This window comes from Artemia franciscana, chromosome 3 (genome assembly GCF_032884065.1).
Source record: "Artemia franciscana chromosome 3, ASM3288406v1, whole genome shotgun sequence".
Lineage (NCBI taxonomy): Eukaryota > Metazoa > Arthropoda > Branchiopoda > Anostraca > Artemiidae > Artemia > Artemia franciscana.
This window is the reverse complement of record NC_088865.1, coordinates 29965225-29986131: the sequence shown is the minus strand read 5'-3', so window position 1 is coordinate 29986131 and position 20907 is coordinate 29965225. Positions and strand designations below refer to the sequence as shown.

General features: G+C 32.0%; 2 protein-coding genes across 3 annotated transcripts in view; one reads left to right on the top strand and one right to left on the bottom strand.

Annotated features, from left to right (window-relative positions):
- LOC136025516 (glycine--tRNA ligase-like) overlaps positions 1-20907 on the bottom strand; it is a 74821-nt gene that overhangs the window by 44127 nt on the left and 9787 nt on the right.
- The window catches only part of LOC136025136 (uncharacterized), a 93414-nt gene continuing 83353 nt past the window's right edge, over positions 10847-20907 (top strand). For both annotated transcript variants that reach the window (XM_065700883.1, XM_065700884.1), the window contains exons 1-2: positions 10847-10934; positions 16743-17623. The gene's annotated coding sequence lies outside the window, so the exon portion shown is untranslated. The remainder of the gene's footprint in view (positions 10935-16742; positions 17624-20907) is intronic.

Here is a 20907-nt window from a genome sequence, read left to right as displayed (position 1 = left end):
CCCGGTCGTCATTTACATCCCCCTGTTTCCTCCGGTGTCCCCGTTGTAGTTGTGTCCCTGTGTCCCGGTCGTCATTTATATTCCCTGTGTCCCGGTCGTCATTTGTATCCCGGTGTCCCGGTCTGTATATACATTCGTTTTTTAGTGTTTTTTTTTCTCCTTTATTTTTTTCCTTTTTTTTTCTTTTTTAGCTTATTTAGATTTTTAGATTTTTTAGTTTTTTTATTAGTTTTTAGTTTTTTTTTCTTTTTAGTTTTTTTGTCCCGGTCGTCATTTATATCCCCCTGTTTCCCCCGGTGTCCCCGTTGTAGTTGTGTCCCTGTGTCCCGGTCGTCATTTATATTCCCTGTGTCCCGGTCGTCATTTGTATCCCGGTGTACCGGTCTGTATATACATTCGTTTTTTAGTTTTGTTTTTCTCCTTTATTTTTTTCCTTTTTTTTTCTTTTTTAGTTTATTTAGATTTTTAGATTTTTTAGTTTTTTTATTAGTTTTTAGTTTTTTTTTCTTTTTAGTTTTTTTGTAGTTTTTACCTTCTTTTTAGTTTTGTTAATTTTTTTTTTACTTATGTCCTGGTCGTCATTTATACTCCCTATGTCCCGGTGCTTTGTTGATTGCTAATCGAACATTCCTTTTGTCCTGGTCGCTTTCTCTTTGAGTGTCGTCATTTATTTTTTTCTTTTTTAGTTCTTTTAGTTTTTACCTTTTTTAGTTTTTTTTAGTTTTTTAGATGAAAATTTTTTTTAGTTTTTTCCTTTTTTTCTTTTTAGTTTTTATTGGTTTTTACCTTTATGTTAGCTTATTTTTCAGTTTTTTCCTTTTTTTTATTTTTTTTTTATTTTTTATTTTTTTTAGTTTTTTACCTTTTTTTAGTTTTTTTAGTTTTTTTAGTTTTTTAGCTTTTTTACTTTTTTTATTAGTTTTTAGTTTTTTTGTAGTTTTTGCCTTTTTTTTAGTTTTTTCAGTTTTTTTTTTAGTTTTTTATTGGTTTTTACCTTTATTTTAGCTTATTTTTCAGTTTTTTCCTTTTTTTTAGTTTTTTTTAGTTTTTAGTTTTTTTAGTTTTTTACCTTTTTTTAGTTTTTTTAGTTTTTTAGCTTTTTTATTTTTTTATTAGTTTTTAGTTTTTTTGTAGTTTTTGCCTTTTTTTTAGTTTTTTTAGTTTTTTAGCTTTTTTATTAGTTTTTAGTTTTTTTTGTAGTTTTTGCCTTTTTTTAGTTTGACAACTTATTTTTATATATATAGATAGTTTTTTTTTTTTACTTATGTCCTGGTCGTCATTTATACTCCCTGTGTCCCGGTGCTTTGTTGATTGCTAATCGAACATTCCTTTTGTCCTGGTCGCTTTCTCTTTGAGTGTCGTCATTTATTAGTTTTTTCCTTTTTTTCTTTTTAGTTTTTTATTGGTTTTTACCTTTATTTTAGCTTATTTTTCAGTTTTTTCCTTTTTTTTAGTTTTTTTTTTATTTTTTATTTTTTTTAGTTTTTTACCTTTTTTTAGTTTTTTTAGTTTTTTTAGTTTTTTAGCTTTTTTACTTTTTTTATTAGTTTTTAGTTTTTTTTGTAGTTTTTGCCTTTTTTTAGTTTTTTCAGTTTTTTTTAGTTTTTTATTGGTTTTTACCTTTATAGTTTTTTTAGTTTTTTAGCTTTTTTATTTTTTTTATTAGTTTTTAGTTTTTTTTGTAGTTTTTGCCTTTTTTTTAGTTTTTTCAGTTTTGACGTCACCTGATCCAGTTTTTTCAGGTGACGTCACCTGACACATCCATCCACACATCCACAGACAGACAACTTATTTTTATATATATAGATATATATATATATATATATATATATATATATATATATATATATATATATATATATCTATATATATAAAAATAAGTTGTCTGTCTGTGGATGTGTGGATCAGGTGACGTCACCTGAAAAAACTGGATCAGGTGACGTCAAAACTGAAAAAACTAAAAAAAGGCAAAAACTACAAAAAAAAACTAAAAACTAATAAAAAAAATAAAAAAGCTAAAAAACTAAAAAAACTAAAAAAAGGCAAAAACTACAAAAAAAAACTAAAAACTAATAAAAAAGCTAAAAAACTGAAAAAACTAAAAAAAGGCAAAAACTACAAAAAAAACTAAAAACTAATAAAAAAAATAAAAAAGCTAAAAAACTAAAAAAACTAAAAAAACTAAAAAAAGGTAAAAAACTAAAAAAACTAAAAACTAAAAAAAACTAAAAAAAGGAAAAAACTGAAAAATAAGCTAAAACAAAGGTAAAAAACAATAAAAAACTAAAAAAAAAACTGAAAAAACTAAAAAAAGGCAAAAACTACAAAAAAAACTAAAAACTAATAAAAAAAGTAACAAAGCTAAAAAACTAAAAAAACTAAAAAAACTAAAAAAAGGTAAAAAACTAAAAAAAATAAAAAATAAAAAAAACTAAAAAAAAGGAAAAAACTGAAAAATAAGCTAAAATAAAGGTAAAAATCAATAAAAAACTAAAAAGAAAAAAAGGAAAAAACTAAAAAAAATTTTCATCTAAAAAACTAAAAAAAACTAAAAAAGGTAAAAACTAAAAGAACTAAAAAAGAATAAAATAAATGACGACACTCAAAGAGAAAGCGACCAGGACAAAAGGAATGTTCGATTAGCAATCAACAAAGCACCGGGACACAGGGAGTATAAATGACGACCAGGACATAAGTAAAAAAAAAACTAACAAACTAAAAAGAAGGTAAAAACTACAAAAAAACTAAAAAGAAAAAAACTAAAAAAAGGCAAAAACTAAAAAAAAACTAAAAACTAATAAAAAAGCTAAAAAACTAAAAAAACTAAAAAAAGGCAAAAACTACAAAAAAAACTAAAAACTAAAAAAAAAAATAAAAAAGCTAAAAAACTAAAAAAAACTAAAAAAACTAAAAAAAGGTAAAAAACTAAAAAAACTAAAAACTAAAAAAAACTAAAAAAAAGGAAAAAACTGAAAAATAAGCTAAAATAAAGGTAAAAACCAATAAAAAACTAATAAAAAACTGAAAAAACTAAAAAAAGGCAAAAACTACAAAAAAAAACTAAAAACTAATAAAAAAGTAAAAAAGCTAAAAAACTAAAAAAACTAAAAAAACTAAAAAAAGGTAAAAAACTAAAAAAATAAAAAATAAAAAAAAAACTAAAAATAAGGAAAAAACTGAAAAATAAGCTAAAATAAAGGTAAAAACCAATAAAAAACTAAAAAGAAAAAAAGGAAAAAACTAAAAAAAATTTTCATCTAAAAAACTAAAAAAAACTAAAAAAGGTAAAAACTAAAAGAACTAAAAAAGAAAAAAATAAATGACGACACTCAAAGAGAAAGCGACCAGGACAAAAGGAATGTTCGATTAGCAATCAACAAAGCACCGGGACACAGGGAGTATAAATGACGACCAGGACATAAGTAAAAAAAAAAAATAACAAAACTTAAAAGAAGGTAAAAACTACAAAAAAACTAAAAAGAAAAAAAACTAAAAACTAATAAAAAAACTAAAAAATCTAAAAATCTAAATAAACTAAAAAAGAAAAAAAAAAGGAAAAAAATAAAGGAGAAAAACAAAACTAAAAAACGAATGTATATACAGACCGGGACACCGGGATACAAATGACGACCGGGACACAGGGAATATAAATGACGACCGGGACACAGGGACACAACTACAACGGGGACACCGGGGGAAACAGGGGGATATAAATGACGACCGGGACACCGGGACAGGGAATGGTCGATTAGCAATAACCATCAACAAAGCTCAAGGGCAATCATTAGAATCATGAGGTATAGATCTGAATACAGATTGTTTTCCCATGGACCATTATATGTTTCATGTTCAAGAGTCGGTAAACCTGACAATCTATTTATATGCAAAGACAATGGGACAGCAAAGAATGTTGTATATTCGCAAGTTTTACGTAGTTAAAACCATATATATATATATATATATATATATATATATATATATATATATATATATATATATATATATATATATATATATATATATATATATATCTATCTATCTATATTCAAAGGTGGGACATAGGGACACAACTACAATGGCGCGTAACTATTATGGCGCGTAACGACTTACGCGCGCGGGGGGGCTTGGGGGGGCGCGAAGCGCCCCCACCAACTAGGTGTTGGGGTGGCGCGAAGCGCCACCCCAACAGCTAGTATATATATATATATATATATATATATATATATATATATATATATATATATATATATATATATATATTGTGATTCCTCGGCAAGCTTTCTGTTCTTACTTTCTCTATCAGCCGCAAGCCTGTTTTCTTGCTGTTCTTGTGATTCCTCGGCACGCTTTCTTTTTTTACTTTCTCTATCAGCCGCAATTTTTTTTTGGCATAGACTCTTTGAGCAGCTTCCTCGGCTGTTGCCATTGTAGGAGCTTCAGTCATTTTACAATTAAACATTTTTCCGACCACGATCTTCTTACAATTAAAAATTTGTCTTTTGAGCAGCTTCCTCGGCTGTTGCCATTGTAGGTTCTTCAGTCATTTTACAATTAAACATTTTTCCGTCCACGATCTTCTTACAATTAAAAATCTGTCTTTGAACGATTTTCTTAAATACCTTTAATGACCTCATCGTCATAACAAACATGACGACAACTAACTTCATGACGACATGATGACATGACGTAACTCGACAGACCCACAGACAACTTATTTTTATATATATAGATATACTAGCTGTTGGGGTGGTGCTTCGCACCCTCCCCAAGCCCCCCCCCCGCACGCGTTAATCGTTACGCACCCAGTCGTTTCTTCTTTCTTTTTTTTCTTTTTAGCTTTTCTGTATTTTTTACCTTTTTTAGTTTTTTTATATTTTTATTTTTTTAGTTTTCTTTTTCTCCTTTATTTTTCAGTTTTTTTCTTTTTTAATTTTTTTTCTTTTCCAGTTTTTAGTTTTTTATTAGTTTTTAGTTGTTGTTTTTTAGTTTTCTGCTGTTTTTACCCTTTTTTAGTTTTTTTAGTAGTTTTTACTTGTTTTTTAGTTTTTTTATTAGTTTTTTTCTTTTTTAGATTTTTTCTTCTTTTGTATTAATGCTAAAGCCAAGGTTCGAACCTGGAATCTCTCGGACCTAAAACCTGGATCATAACGCTTTACCAACTCAGCTACTTCGGCTTGAATACATTTACCTTTTTTCGTTTTTTTTAATTTTTTTTTTTTTTTTAGTTTTCTTTTTCTCCTTTATTTGTCAGTTTTTTTTCCTTTTTTAGTTTATTTTCTTTTTCAGTTTTTAGCTTTTTCAGTTTTTTTATTTTTTTTATTAGTTTTTAGTTGTTTTTTTTCTTTTTAGTTTTTTTGTAGTTTTTATCTTTTTTTAGTTTTTTTTTGTTTTTTTCTTTGGTTTTATAGTTTTTAGTTTTTTTTAGTTTTTTAGTTTTTAGTTTTTTACCCTTTTTTTAGTTTTTTTTTTAGTTTTTTAGCTTTTTTAGTTTTTTTTAGTATTTTCTTTTTAGTTTTTTTGTAGTTTTTATCTTTTTTAGTTTTTTTTCTTCTTTTGTATTAATGCTAAAGCCAAGGTTCGAACCTGGAACCTCTCGGACCTAGAACCTGGAACATAACGCTTTACCAACTGAGCTACTGTATTTGTATTTTTATCGGATTAACGACGCTTCTTGACTACTAAGGTCCTGTAGTGCATTCCTGCAGCATGGTTCGATCTCTGGGTCCCGTATTACCACGCTAAGGTCAAACCCACTGCGCCATCACAGGTAGTTATATAACTGAGCTACTCGGCTTGAATAAATTCGTTTTTGAATTGGTATGTGATGAAATAATTCAGACGTCATATGTGGACAGTGACGTCACTCGACACACATACAACTTAATTTTATATATATAGATAGTGGTTGTATGGATGAGTAGGGTTAAGACCTCATTCAAGTGCTGGTCTATATTAATCACTAATTTAGCAAATCAGTTTTCCCTTTCTCCTTCTATCTCATTTCTTTCTTTCTTTTCTTTTTTTTTAATGTGTTTGTGCTCTTGCATTGATGATTTCTCTTTTCGTTATATCATAGTAGTTGTGGTGGTCGTATGACCAGTGGCAGCAGCAATAGTGTTGTATTAGTAGTAGCAGTAATAGTAGTAGTAGCAACATTAATAGCAGTAGTAGCATATAGATGCTGCCCTTTGGTCAGTTGAACACCCCTCTCATGATGCCTCAGAAGTTTCATCCTGATACGGTAAGCAGTTTCCGAATATTGGTGATACGCCTGTATCTGCAATCTGTGGGCATATAGTATATTTTGATTTAGTTCAAATTCCCCTCAACGTTTCCCCAGATTTTGTCATTACCAAAGATTAAGCTACTGGGTCTTCCAACAATGCTGAACAAAATAGCCATCTTTAAATCTTGATTGGATGCATTTTAGGCAATTTTGGGTGTGGGAGGGGCTGGTTGCCCTCCAATTACTTTTGAGCTTTGTCTGAAGCTTATACAACAACAGAACCATAGAAATTGTATACGCCCCTGCGGCCTAACTTAAAACCCCTGCCTCTATGCTTCGGGTGGTTATGTCAATCTTGGAGGCATTGTTTTATTTTTTCACGATTTCGTGCAAAATAGTTATATCAATATTTCTATCGAATTTATTTGGACAATACAGACCGGGACACCGGGAAAAGAATGACGACCGGGACAACGGGACACAAGGAAAATCAATGACGCCCGGGACCCTCAAAGAGAAATTGATGCTTCTGCCTCTACGATTTCGTAGAGGCAGAAGTTTTTTACGATTTCGTGCAAAATAGTTATATCAATATTTCTATCAAATTTATTTGAGGGAAAAATAACGTGAGTGGAGGGGCTAGTTGCCCTCTTTTCACTTTTGGCTCTGAAAAAGGGGCACTAGAGCTTCTGATTTCCAATCGAATGATCCCCTTCTAAAGTTAATGCGACCACAATTTCCATGAAAACTTTATTTGTTAATAATGGGCATCTACTATAGCTTATAGCCCTCACCCTATGGTCTATGAGGGAGAATGTTCATCCCCAAGGACATAATAACTGGATCTTTCGATTATACTGAACAAAATGGTTATATCACAAAATCTTTAAACAGAGACATGGAAATAATAAGGAGTTGATAGTGGAAAAGAGCACGAGAGAATGGCTGATTGCTCTCAAATCACCACCGGCCTCTAAAAAGGGTTTTAGAAAGTTTAGTTTACAATTGAATGTGCCCATTCCCAACCTTCTACAACCATCCCTCCCAGACAGTGACCAGGTGAAAAACTTTTTTTTGTATGTCAGGTCACATATTTTTGTTCTATATTGCAATACTCCTTGTATAGGGCCGTAAGGATATAAGTTTCAAGACCATCAGGAAAAGCTTCGGGGTGTTTCTTAGGGACGAGGGTGAAATACTTTTTTTTCTTCATTAGGCTCTTCTTAGTCCAAGGAGCCATGGCTGCAAATTCTGAATTTATTAGGAGAGTTTTTCTCTGCCTGTTTCCTAATTTCATACCTCCCCTCCCAAACTCTTACAACAAAATGTGTGATACTTTTCACCCAGAGACGATCTCAGAAAGTTTACAGCTAGTTGCACAGCCAAAATCAGACAATCTCCCATTTATTCTATTATTAAACCTATGTGTAAACGATTGGCATTTTGCATTATTTACAGCCCTTGCCCCAGGGTCTCTTGGGGTCAAACCATCCCTGGTGGAATATTTGTTGGAACTTTTAATCATTCTGAACAAAATGTTAGTTCCAGAATATTGATCCTTGATCGATAATCTTGGGGTGCTACGGGTTTGTTGAGCAGTAAAACAGACCATGGAAGGAAGCTAGTTGTCCCTTCCCCAATCACCGTTAAATCTTAAAAATCCCAAGAACTTTAAATTCCTATTCAAATATACTTTCTCCTAACTTGTTCGACTACTTTTTCCACACAGAGTGGCTAGGTGAAAAAAATAGTCATGATTTAAAAATGCATATGGTTCTTTGCATAGGTAGCACTAAAGTGCTTTTGTGAAAAACAAAAACAATCTCGTTTTGTCCTGCTCATTTAGTGCAGTCTAAGTTGTTTATATCCCTTTTGTTTTGGAAAAATCATATACAGGATGCTCGTTGTTTAACTATAACAAATCATTATGATAGAAACCAAGCATTTGACATTAGAAAAGACAATGTTTATCAACTATTGTCAATAACGTTACCTTTAGTAACCCCACCTAGTAGCCCCCACCTTTAGTAACCCCACCCCACCTAGTTGGTGGGGGCGTTTCGTGCCCCCCAAGCCCCTGCTTGCGCGTAAGTCGTTACGCGCCATATTAGTTACGCGCCATTGTATTTGTGTCCCTTTGTTGATTTTTGAATTTAAAAAAAGGGAATAGTTGTGGGAAAAGTCAAAGTCATGGCCAATTGTAGAAAAAAGCCAAGACAGATTGTCCAATTAAGTGGGCAGCCCAGTCAAGGTAAATTTTACCCCTTTGATGGCCATTGTTACTGTCTCCCATTTATGCTCCGTGCAAACGTGTCCCTTCACAATGCCGAAAAAAGCCAAGACAGATTGTCCAATTAAGTGGGCAGCCCAGTCAAGGTTAATTTTACCCCTTTGATAGCCATTGTTACTGTCTCCCATTTATGCTCCGTGCAAACGTGTCCCTTCACAATGCCGAACTAGAGTCGTACCGGTTGTAGGTTCTCGCTGGGGAACAATTGCAGGTTGACTACGAGTTGACTTACATGAAAATTTTCCTCTCATGCATATCACTCCACAATGGTGAACTAGAGTCCACCCTCTCATGCTAATTCACGGTGGGTTGGGTTCAACCTGTTGGAGGTTCTAACAGGTTCATTCACGGTGGAGGAACATTCTTCGCTGTCCCATTGTCTGTACATATAAATAGATTGTCAGGTTTCTCGACTCTTGAACATGCAACATATAATTGTCCATGAGAAAAACAATCCGTATTCAGATCTATACCTCATTATTCTAATAATTGCCCTTGAGCTTTGTTGATGGTGATTGCTAATCAAACATTCCCTGTGTCCCCATCTTCATTTATATATCCCCCTCTGCCCCCCGGCGTCCCCGTTGTAGTTGTGTCCCTGTGTCCAAGTCGTCATTTACAGTCGACAAACATGACGTCATTCGACACACAAACATGACGTCAGTCGACACACACGTCCCAGTCGTCATTTGTGTCCCGGTGTCCCAGTCTGTAATTTCTCTTTGAGTGTTCCGGTCGTCAGTTATATTCCCTGTGTTCTGGTCTGTATATACATTCGTTTTTGAATTGGTATATGATGAAATAAATTTTTTGGTTTTTTTCCTTTTTTTCTTTTTAGTTTTTTTTTGGTTTTTACCTATTTTTTAGCTTTTAATTTTTTTTTCTTTTTTCTTTTTAGTTTTTTTTTAGTTTTTACCTTTTTCTATTTTTTTTATTTTTATTTTTTTAGTTTTCTTTTTCTTCTTTATTTTTCAGTTTTTTTCCTTTTTTTAGTTTTTTTTTCTTTTTCAGTTTTTAGTTTTTTTATTAGTTTTTAGTTGTTTTTTTTTCTTTTTAGTTTTTTGCTGTTTTTACCCGTTTTTTAGTTTTTTAGTTTTTTTTCTTTTTCAGTTTTTAGTTTTTTACTTTTTTTAGTTTTTTTTTAGTTTTTTAGCTTTTTTAGTTTTATTAGTAGTTTTTAACTGTTTTTTAGTTTTTTTTTAGTTTTTTTTTCTTTTTTAGTTTTTTTTCTTTTTTTATAGTAATGCTAAAGCCAAGGTTCGAACCTGGAACCTCTCGGACCTAGAACCTGGAACATAACGCTTTACCAACTCAGCTACTTCGGCTTGAATACATTTACCTTTTTTATTTTTTTTTAGTTTTATTTTTTTAGTTTTATTTTTCTCCTTTATTTGTCAGTTTTTTTTCCTTTTTTAGTTTTTTCTTTTTCAGTTTTTAGTTTTTTTAGTTTTTTTATTAGTTTTTAATTTTTTCTTTTTAGTTTTTTTGTAGTTTTTACTTTTTAGTTTTTTTTTGTTTTTTTTTTAGTTTTTTAGTTTTTAGTTTTTTACCCTTTTTTTAATTTTTTTTTAGTTTTTTTTTAGTATTCTCTTTTTAGTTTTTTTTTGTAGTTTTTATCTTTTTTAGTTTTTTCTTCTTTTGTATTAATGCTAAAGCCAAGGTTCGAACCTGGAACCTCTCGGACCTAGAACCTGGAACAACGCTTTACCAACTGAGCTACTGTATTTGTACTTGTATCGGATTAACGACGCTTCTTGACTACTAAGGTCCCTGCGTCGGCCCTGTAGTGCATTCCTGCAGCATTGTTCGATCTCTGGGTCCCGTATTACCAGGCTAAGGTCAAACACACTGCGCCAACACAGGTAGTTATATAACTGAGCTACTTCGGCTTGAATACATTCGTTTTTGAATTGGTATGTGATGAAATAATTCAGACGTCATATGCGGACAGTGACGTCACTCGACACACAGACACAAAGACAGCTTATTTTTATATATATAGATAGGTTGTATATTTTTGTATAGTACCATATAATATGTATACCATATTATTGATGCTTCTAGTCCCGTTATGATGTTTAATGTTTGTCCAGTAGATGGGTTTTCAAATTTTTTGGATACAGATAAACAAAGAAATGAAATTCCTAAAAAGGATTGAATTGGTCTTTAGCTGAAGACCTTGACTTCTAGTAAGTTTCTAAAATCCTTTCTAGAAAAATAATTAGCTAATAAAAGAGTAAACATTAAAAAGCTAACGTTGTCAGGAATATTTAAGATAAGGAAAGAACAGATAACACAAGTCAGTTATTTCCTACTTATTATCAAAGTTATGAATAGAAAAAAGAAGATTATTTTGCCAGAGTGCGTGAGTAGGAAGAGTAAACAACTAAAATAGACAGTTAGGGACATCAAATACAAGTAAGGAAGTATTTATGGCTTTGGATTTTAATCTTGTTTCCATAATTCTGGATATTTTCAGAATAAGCAAGTTTTAATTACTGAACTTAAAATTTTTTGTAGAGATTAGGGTATTCTACATACTTTTAATAAGTTTTAATTGTCTCATAAAAAAGACATGGTAGCACTTGGAAGATTGTGCAAATATTAAAATTTATATTTTCTAACTGTTTTTTTATCATTTGCTTCCTTAAAATATTATTTAATCCAATTAATACCATAAAGGCAAGAACTGTATGCAATGTTGCATGAGTTGAGTGAGGTCTTTCAACATTCTGAGAAGTGGCCTTTGTTGCTTATTTTCAGTGTGTAAGATGTGTTCGTTATCTCTTATTCAAAAAATTCGTGATAACGAGCTAGTACAGAGCGACCCAGCTCAATAGTGACCGAAAATCTAAACAACAGAATTTTGATACCAATAGATACATCAAAGAATTGAATTTTTATGCTTATTTTAAATATATAAGATTGATCAAGTTTAGGCTTACCCATCAAAAGTTACGAGCCTGAGAAAATTTTTTCTATTTTCGAAAAAGGCGTAAACACCAATTAAAATTCATAGAATCCTAACGAAAATCACACCATCAAATACAGAGTATCAGAGAACCCTACTGTAGAGGTTTCAAACTCCTATCTGCAAACATGAGGAATTTCGTGTTTTTTTTTTCCAGGGGTGATCGTATCAACCAAGCGGTCCTAGAATGTCTCGTGAGGGCTCATTCCAATGAAAATTTAAACTTTTAGTGCCCTTTTGAAGCGATCAAAAAGTTGTAGGGCAACTAGGCCCCTCCCTAACTCTTTACGCTAAAGTTTGAATTTTGTAAAATAATGGGTAATATAAGCAATAACTTCTTTGTGTTGTTTTTCGGCCAATCTTAGCATTTAATTTTACCTAAGCAGCTTCATAACTATGATTTGGATTTGATAATAAACAAAAAATATTGTATGTCTTCGGCTTGTTGTTGTTATTAAATTAAAAAAAAACAAGTTTTTTCCTACTGAAAATAAGGAGTAATATCAGAACTTAAAACAAACATAAATTATAACATATATCTTTTAAAGATCTGTTCTTTCATTCATTCCAGTCATTGGAGAATTTCTCAACTTGTTATCCTCATTTTTATAAAAATATTTCCGACCTCTTTTGCCGTTTTGTTACTATGCCTTACAACCTTAGTTCCACAAATATCACTAATTTAAGCTACGTCGAAGAATCTTTCCATGGAGAAATATCCCATGGGGAAGGAAATTTTCTGCGGAGGGAGAGCTGCATTTCCTGTCATTATTTAAAAAACAATCAGTAATTAATAATAAACATGTTTTTTCAACTGAAAGTAAGAAGCAAAATTAAAACTTATAACAAACAGAAAACAATACGTATATGAGATAGGTTGCCTTTCTTCAATAGCTCGTTCTTACTCTAAAGTTTCTTTTTGAACTTCCAAAAAAGGTTATTATTCTAATTAAATAGCCTTTTTGATTCAGGAATCATTCTTAAAAAACTGAAACAAAAAATCAAACTTAGTTTATCATAAGGTTATTATTAGTTTAAAAAAAGTTTAATTATTCATTCACGGTGAGCCCAACTCAAAGCCTATATTAATTCAAAAACGTTCAGATATTAAATAGGGAAAACTGAAAGTAAGGAGCGATATTAAAACTTAAAATGAACAGAAATTAATCCGTACATGAAGGGGTTGTCCCCTCCTCTTAAATGAACAGAAAATATTACGCATATGAGATGGGTTGCCTTTCCTCAGTAGCTCGCTCTTACGCTAAAGTTTCTTTTCAAACTTCCAAAAAAGTTTATTATTCTAATTAAATAGCCTTTGTGATTCAGGAGTCATTCTTAAACAACTGAAACCAAAAATCAAACTTAGTTTATTTTACGTAGATAACTTCGAAGACCACACTGCCTTTCCATGACGAAAGTAAAACAGTTCAAAATAGGGATGATACCTTTTTATTGACAGTGAAATATAAAATTATTTAACTGGATATTTCGAACACATATACAGTGTTCATCATCAGCAGTAAAAGTTTTACTGCTGATGATGAACACTGTATATGTGTTCGAAATATCCAGTTAAATAATTTTATATTTCACTGTCAATAAAAAGGTATCATCTCTATTTTGAACTGTTTTACTTTAGTTTATTTTAAGGTTATTACTAGTATAAAAAATTAAAATTAATATGCAAATTTTGTTTTAATTATTCATTCAGGGTGAGCTAAATTCAAAACCTGCATTAATTCAAAAACGTTCAGAAATTAAATAAGGAAAACTGAAAGTAAGGAGCGACATTAAAACTTAAAACGAACAGAAATTATTCCGTATATGAAGGGCTTGCACTAAAGTTTGACATACCTTTTCTATACCTGGCTCTTTACAGTAAAGTTTGACAGTTTGTCACAATTTCTAAGAACAACTTCTGAAACACAAGGGCCGTTTTATAAGAAGCAATTTAAAAAAATAAGCAATTTTAAAAGTGCTAAGAATTTGAGCGTGAAGAGCAAGCTTTTGAGGAGGGGGTTGGTGACCCCTCCATATATAGAGTAATTTCTATTTCTTTTGAGCTTTAAAGTTGTTCCTTACTTTCAGTTCAAAAATATCCTGTTTTCTTATTTTCCCTGATAAAGTTTAGCTGAGTATAAAAGATTGTAGCTATTCAATGTTGTGAAAGGGTTTGCGGTAAGATTATTGTTGAACCAAAAGAAGCGTAGAACATATATACATAGAATAATGATAGTCAGCCATAACAAAAAAATTAACACCAAATGAGAAAAAAACAAAAAAAAAACACAGGAAAAAATAGCAGTGACCCATTAAAAAAATGACAACCACTCAACAGTGACTACCTGCTGAAAACCCAGCCGTAACAAATTGCATGCAATACTGATATCAGGACAAACGCAAAAACATCACAAAGAGCACAAACGGGAAAAAAAATAAATACAGAATAATTATATTTTGAAGAGTTCGTGCAATTTGAGCATTGGTCGATTTGACTCAACACCTAACATTAACTCAGCCAATTTTAAACTGTTTTCTAGCAAAGCTTTGACTCGAGCCAAAAATTCCTGACTCAACCACATTGAGTCAAACCAGGCAAGCATAGGTCCAAAGCTTGGCTGAAGACAGTTGGCTATACGAAATGCAATTGAAATATCAAATGTGGTTTAGATTGTTCGAACATCTTCTCCACTGTTTTTCACATCAGAATGCTTTTGACAAGTCATTAAATTACTTTTAACAATCGTATCTGACCTGAGTTATTTTTTATGATGTCTGTATTAAATTCGATAATATCCAGATTAAGTGATATCTATTCATTCCACTGCTCCCGATAAACTTTTGCTGACTTAGTTTAGATATCAAACAGTTTGTGGTAACGAACTGTAGTAAGGAGCGACCCGGCTCAATGGTAATCAAAACTCTAAAAAATTGAATTTTGATATCAATAGCTACATCAAAAGAATTGCATTTTAATGCTGATTTTAAATATATAAGTTTCATCAAGTTTAGTCTTACCCATCAAAAGTTACGAGCCTGAGAAAATTTGCCTTATTTAAGAAAATAGGGGGAAACACCCCGTAAAAGTCGTAGAATCTTAACGATAATGACACCACCAGATTCAACGTATCAGAGAACCCAACTGTAGAAGTTTCAAGCTTTTATCTACAAAAATGTGGAATTTTGTATTTTTTGCCAGAAGACAAATCACGGGTGCGTGTTTATTTGTTTGTTTTTTTGTTTTTTTCTTTTTTCTTTTTCCCAGGGGTCATCGTATCGATCAAGTGGTCCTATAATGTCGCAAGAGGGCTCATTCTAACGGAAATGAAAAGTTCTAGTGCCCTTTTTAAGTGCCCAAAAAAATTGGAGGGCATCTAGGCCCCTTCCCATGCTCAGTTTTTTCCCAAAGTCAAGGGATCAAAATTTTGAGATAGCCATTTTGTTCAACATGGTCGAAAATCATAATAACTATGTCTTTGGGGATGACGTACTTCCCCACAATCCCTAGGGGAGGGGCTGCAAGTTACAAACTTTAACCAGTGTTTACATATAGTAATGGTTATTGGGAAGTGTACAGACGTTTTCAGGGGTGTTTTATTTTGTTTGGGGGTGGGGCTAAGGGGAGGGGGCTATGTTGTAGGATCTTTCCTTTAGGAATCTGTCATGGGGGAAGAACAATTCAATGGAAAGGGCGCAGGATTTTCTAGCAATACTATAAGAAAACAATGAAAAATAAACATGAAAACGTTTTTTCAAATGAAAGGAAGAAGTAGCATTGAAACTTAAAACAAACAGAGATTATTACGCACATGAGGGGTTCTAAAAATACTTTAGCATAAAGAGCGAGGTATTTAGGAGGAGATAAATACCTCGCTCTTTATGCTAAAGTATTTTTAGTAATTTCAACTATTTATTCTACGGCCTTTCTGATTCAAGGGTCATTCTTAAAGAATTGGGACAAAACTTACGATTTAGCGTAAAAAGCGAGGTATTAACGAGGGTACGAACCCCCTCGTATACATAATAAAAATATAAGATTATGAAAGTTTGTTACGTAAGTTAATTCTTAAGTTACGTATATTTTTTACTAATAAAAACGTTCGTTAAAAATTAAAAGTTCTAGTTGCCTTTTTAAGTAACCGAAAAATTGGAGGGCAACTAGGCCTCCTTCTCCATCCCTTATTTCTCAAAATCGTCTGATCAAAACTAAGAGAAAGCCATTTAGCCAAAAAAAGAATTAACATACAAATTTCATTTTAATAATTTATGTGCGGAGAGCCAAATCCAAACATGCATTAATTCAAAAACATTCAGAAATTAAATAAAAAAAAACTGATTTTTTTAGCTGAAAGTAAGGAGCGACATTAAAACTTAAAACGAACAGAAATTATTCCGTATATGAAATGGGTTGTCCCATCCGCAATCCCTCGCTCTCTACGTTAAAGTTTGACTCTTTACCACAATTCTACTTTTTAAAACAATTAAAAGCCTTAGCGTAAAGAGCGAGGGATTGCGGAGGGGACAACCCATTTCATATGCGGAATAATTTCTGTTCGTTTTAAGTTTTAATGTCGCTCCTTACTTTCAGCTAAAAAAAAGTTTTTTTTTATTTAATGTATTTAAGAATGACTATGTGAAACTATTTATTCGTTAGGATTATTCATTTAGCCATTAAAAACTTCTCAATCCAATTATTTTATTTTATTTATATCATTGGTGTTACTTTCTTATAATTAGTTCTGTTATTCTAATTTGATTAGTACACTGTACTATTTTCTAATGTGTCAAGGAATTTTTTTGTGCAAAAAAATAATGTTCATATAACAGTCCTATTTGGAAATTCGTATGAGCCATAACATGATTTTATTATTTATGATAAATAACAAAATTATTTAGAAATATTTAGTTAGAAATATTTATTCATTTTATGGTTCCCGATCAGCTTAAGCTTGTTCCGTGTAGATATGTGTATGGGAATTACTTTATAGGAAGTCCCGATGAATTTAGCTAGCTCAGTGTAATTTTGTCTATAGGAATCAGTATGCGGGCAATAACAGATGCCCGCAACGCTCAATATTATCTTTCCTGAAAGCTTAAATTGATTTTTGCACTCGAGCCAAAAATTCAATGAAAATAGTATTTTTTTAATTTACGTCTGCAATACCACCCTATTTCGTGGCGTTAAAGTTTTCTTTTGTGGAAATTCTAGTTTTCTGTCATAATTAAATGTGCTGCATTTCCATTTTTTTTTTCAGTGGCGTAATTTTTACATGCAAGATAATAAGAAGAAAATTTTCAATTATGCTGATGTTTTCAATTATGCTGACAGATTAAAACTGACACTCACACTAATTGACTAAGAGCATAAGCTTTGACCCATTGCTTTTATATTCTGTTAAATGCAATGCAGAAATGTTTGGAATGAACTCTAACGAGGATTTATTTGAATGCTCTTGCTGTGGGAAGATACAACTTCCAGGAGAAAAGGAAACCAGACCATTCTTACAAGCAGCAGAGCAAGTTTTGCTGGACTATATTGACAAAAGATGTCTCTTCGACATTGACAAGCTAGTACTAGTTCCCGAAGTGATTGGAAAAATTGGTAGTCAAGGTCTCCACGGGTTCGAAGCAGAATATAAGGTTTACAATAAATTGAAGGAATTAAATCTCCCTATTTATATCTTTTACAGCCTTAAACCTAATAACAAAACTGAAGAATTGGGTGATTTTTTGCTAATAACTAAATCGTCAATTATTGTTTTAGAGGTAAAGGCTCGTAAATTGAATGAAAATGCATCGAAACAGGATCTAGAGAAATTTTTGAAGGAAACAATTTTAAAGGAAGAAAAAAGAAGACACAAAAAGACCGTGTTTCAGAGGACATTAGAAAATTTTTAGCTGGACACAATAGCTCTGAGTCTCCTACAATTCACTATTTCTATCTGTTCGTGAATACCAACTGTCCAAAGCCCACCGATACCAATTTTGAATTCTTCGATTCAAATGTGATATTGAAAAATAACATATTATTCCAAGACAATTATTTACAAAAAGTCACCCACCTGTGCACTGAAGAAGTTGAATCTGTATCAATGGACGAAAAGTGTAAATATTCAATAAGGACGCTACTAGCATGGTTAGTAATCTTAAATTTTAATCATATTAGTTTTGCTACTATTACTACCACTACTAGTACTGCTACTACAACTACTACTACTGCTACTAACAACAAATCATGGCAGCATCGAACCACCTGAGATCAAATAAGCTACACACAATCCTCCTTCATCCTAAAATATTGTAAACCTTCCTCTTTACACCCCCCCAGGAAGTTTTAATTTCTCTTAAATCTTTCTTTATGACATCTATCTACCCCAACAGAGGACGACTTTCTTTCTGTTTAGCCTAGATATATGGCCAAAAAGGAAAATCTTCAGAAATCTGTCATTGTTTATTCGCAGAATGGGCTCTAGCCATCTAGCCATCATATTTTAATGCTCTCTCGACTTCTTTCACATTCCTCTTATTTTCATATGATCTATCACACAGATAACTCTTGTACAAGCCTCTTCTTCTCTCATTTAAACACAAACCTTTTTCACTTATATTCCTAGTTGTGTTCCATGCTTTCTTCCACTAGACACCGTCAGTAACTTAACACATTATTTTACTGAAATTATTCATCCATCTTCTACATTGTGAAATTTTAAGCTCTTCAATTTAGTATTCAACTATATCTGGAAATTTCTCTCAAATTCTTATCCTGGTGTGTACAGACATTATAACTTCCTGGGAGGTAATTAACCCTCCGAAATTTCAGCTTTAAATTAGCCCTAGACACTATGAGATTGTGATCTTTACTTTTAACATCAATAACAGCACTCATATATCCCAGTATATTGCATTGATCCTGCCAGTCTTTGGTTTAAAATATGACAATCAATAAGAATTGTAATTTCATCATCACGTGGATACAATGTATGGGTTATACCTATATTGTTATGGTTATGGTTATACCTATATATTGTGCTATTATGTTGTTATACCTACAAAATTGCATCAGTATCTAGCCGTTACTGTTTTTTTTTTTTTTCCTACACCCAATTTTCCTAGGCTAAGATACTATCTACTACTATTTCTACAGACCTGGGTGTTGAAATCTCCTAATAAAAACACCATATTTCTACTTGGAACCCTGTCTATTTGCTCCTGTTACTGTAAGAAAATTCATCTGAGTCACGTACACACTATAACTGATATTCTGCACTTTTTAGTCATAAAGTCAGTGACTAGTGTTTTAGAATTAATACCTTCCCAGCCTAAACAAGACTTAGCAGCTTCTTATTCATCATGAGCCTTACTCCCTGTCTATGTACCCAATTCTTCCTGCCTGAGTAAATAAATTCTATACCACATGATTTCATGATCCCTAATATAAGTTTTTGAAACTCCTAATAAGTCCAGTTGAATCGTCTGGATTCTTCAGTCAAATTGTGGTTGATAATATAGTTATTATTTAACTTCACAGCATTCAAAGTTCTAATTTTTATATCCTTTAAATCATTAAAAATATTTTGGCCTCAGAAAAGCAGTGGTCCCGGATACCAATGGAAGACGGGGACCAATACATCTTCTCAAGTCTAGACTGATGGGCTTAAGCCGGCTTAGAGCCGGAAAATAAGAAGTCCCTGGGACCTCCAATATGAACAAAGGCTTTGTACAATCCTAGAACCATCTTGGTCACAACAGGGTTTTCAGCACTTGGCGATGCTCTTATAATAACAAGAGTCAAAATCCTTCAGAGACAATCTCAGGCTTATCACCTCCGACACATTATAGTATAGTCCACACAAATGTTATGCTGCTACGGGGAGGTGACCCATATTAGATAAATTATCTATGATTATTTTGGTAAAGACAAACACGAAACATTTCTAGCGAAAATAAAGCACAGTATACTCACCTTAAAAATAACCAAACTTGACGAATAACGTAATCAAGTACTAGTACTAAACCTAATTCCTACTATTGTGCATGTAATGGACAATCGAATATTTCACCCAAAGCTGTAAGAAAGGGCTCCACAGACGGGAAATCAACTTTCCTTTTATGCTTTCGGCTAGAAAAAAAAATTCAAAAAAATCTTTCGGAGTAACAAATGTGAAAAATATTATCTTGGAATAGTAATTTTAAACTAAAAACTTTGTTTTTAATTTTTATTGTTGATACTTTACTTACCATTTCATAAATAAGCACCATGATAGCGCTGCCTAAATAAAGAGCGAAGTTGGTCAAATGTATTATTTTTATTTTATTTTCCCCAAGGCATTTCTTATGGAAGGAGTTATCATAAAAACTTTTGGAAGGAGCTTATTCGATTGGAGTTTTAGTGCCCCACAGCCCTTGGAGCGAGGGCTGTTAACTATGTCCATACTACTACCGCTGCTACTGTTAGTACTCCTGGTAATACTACAACTACTGCTACTAGTAGTCCTACAACAACCACTATGACTACTACTACTTAGGCTAAGAACATGAAGGTGAAAACTTCAAGGAATATTAAGGGGGAAGTTGAACTAACTCACAACACACTGTGTGCATTAAGGTTTTCTAACGGGCTGGTTGAATCGGATATATCTTAGAAATTGCTGAAACTTACCGAGATTGATATTTGGGAACTTAAACTAACCAAAAATTAAATTTTTATGTCACTACTGCTACTACTATTGCCTCTGCTACTACTTTTACTACCGAAGCTAAGGCTATTAAAGTGAAAATTCTAGGGAATGTTGAGAGGATATTGAACTAAATCAAAACACGCTATGTAAATGTAGGCTTTCAAAAGGACGTATCAGCATTGCCTTCGGAACTGCTTAGGGATATTAAGTTGAAACGTCCAGCGTGTGTTGAGGGGGGTATTAAGCAAAACAATAGGTATTATGTGCATTTTGATGTTAATGGTGCTACTGCTGGTACAACTATTCTTACTACTGAAGCTAAGGGGTTTAAGGGAGGAACTTTCAGGGAAAGTTCATTGGATGATGAACTAAATAAAATAAAACCTATATGCATGTAACTTTTCAAAAATGTCTTTCAGCAGTATCTCAGGAACGGCTTTGAGTATTATTTTGAAACGTGTCAGTGTATGTAGAGAAGAGGTTTGAACTAACCAAAATGCACTAAGTGCATACTTTACTCAATGGTACAAACTTATGGTATGAGAAACAAAATACATAGCTTGAAATAAAGCTTGTTTTCAGTAACTGAAACTGAAGATAAATTTTGGTTACTAAAGAACAGATATTTTCTTTCTTTTAGGATTTGTACATTACTCCATGCAAACAAAGTCAAATCAACAACAAATTTAAAAGTTAGTAGCAATAACTTTTTTATAAAATGGAATTCTTCACATAAAACAAC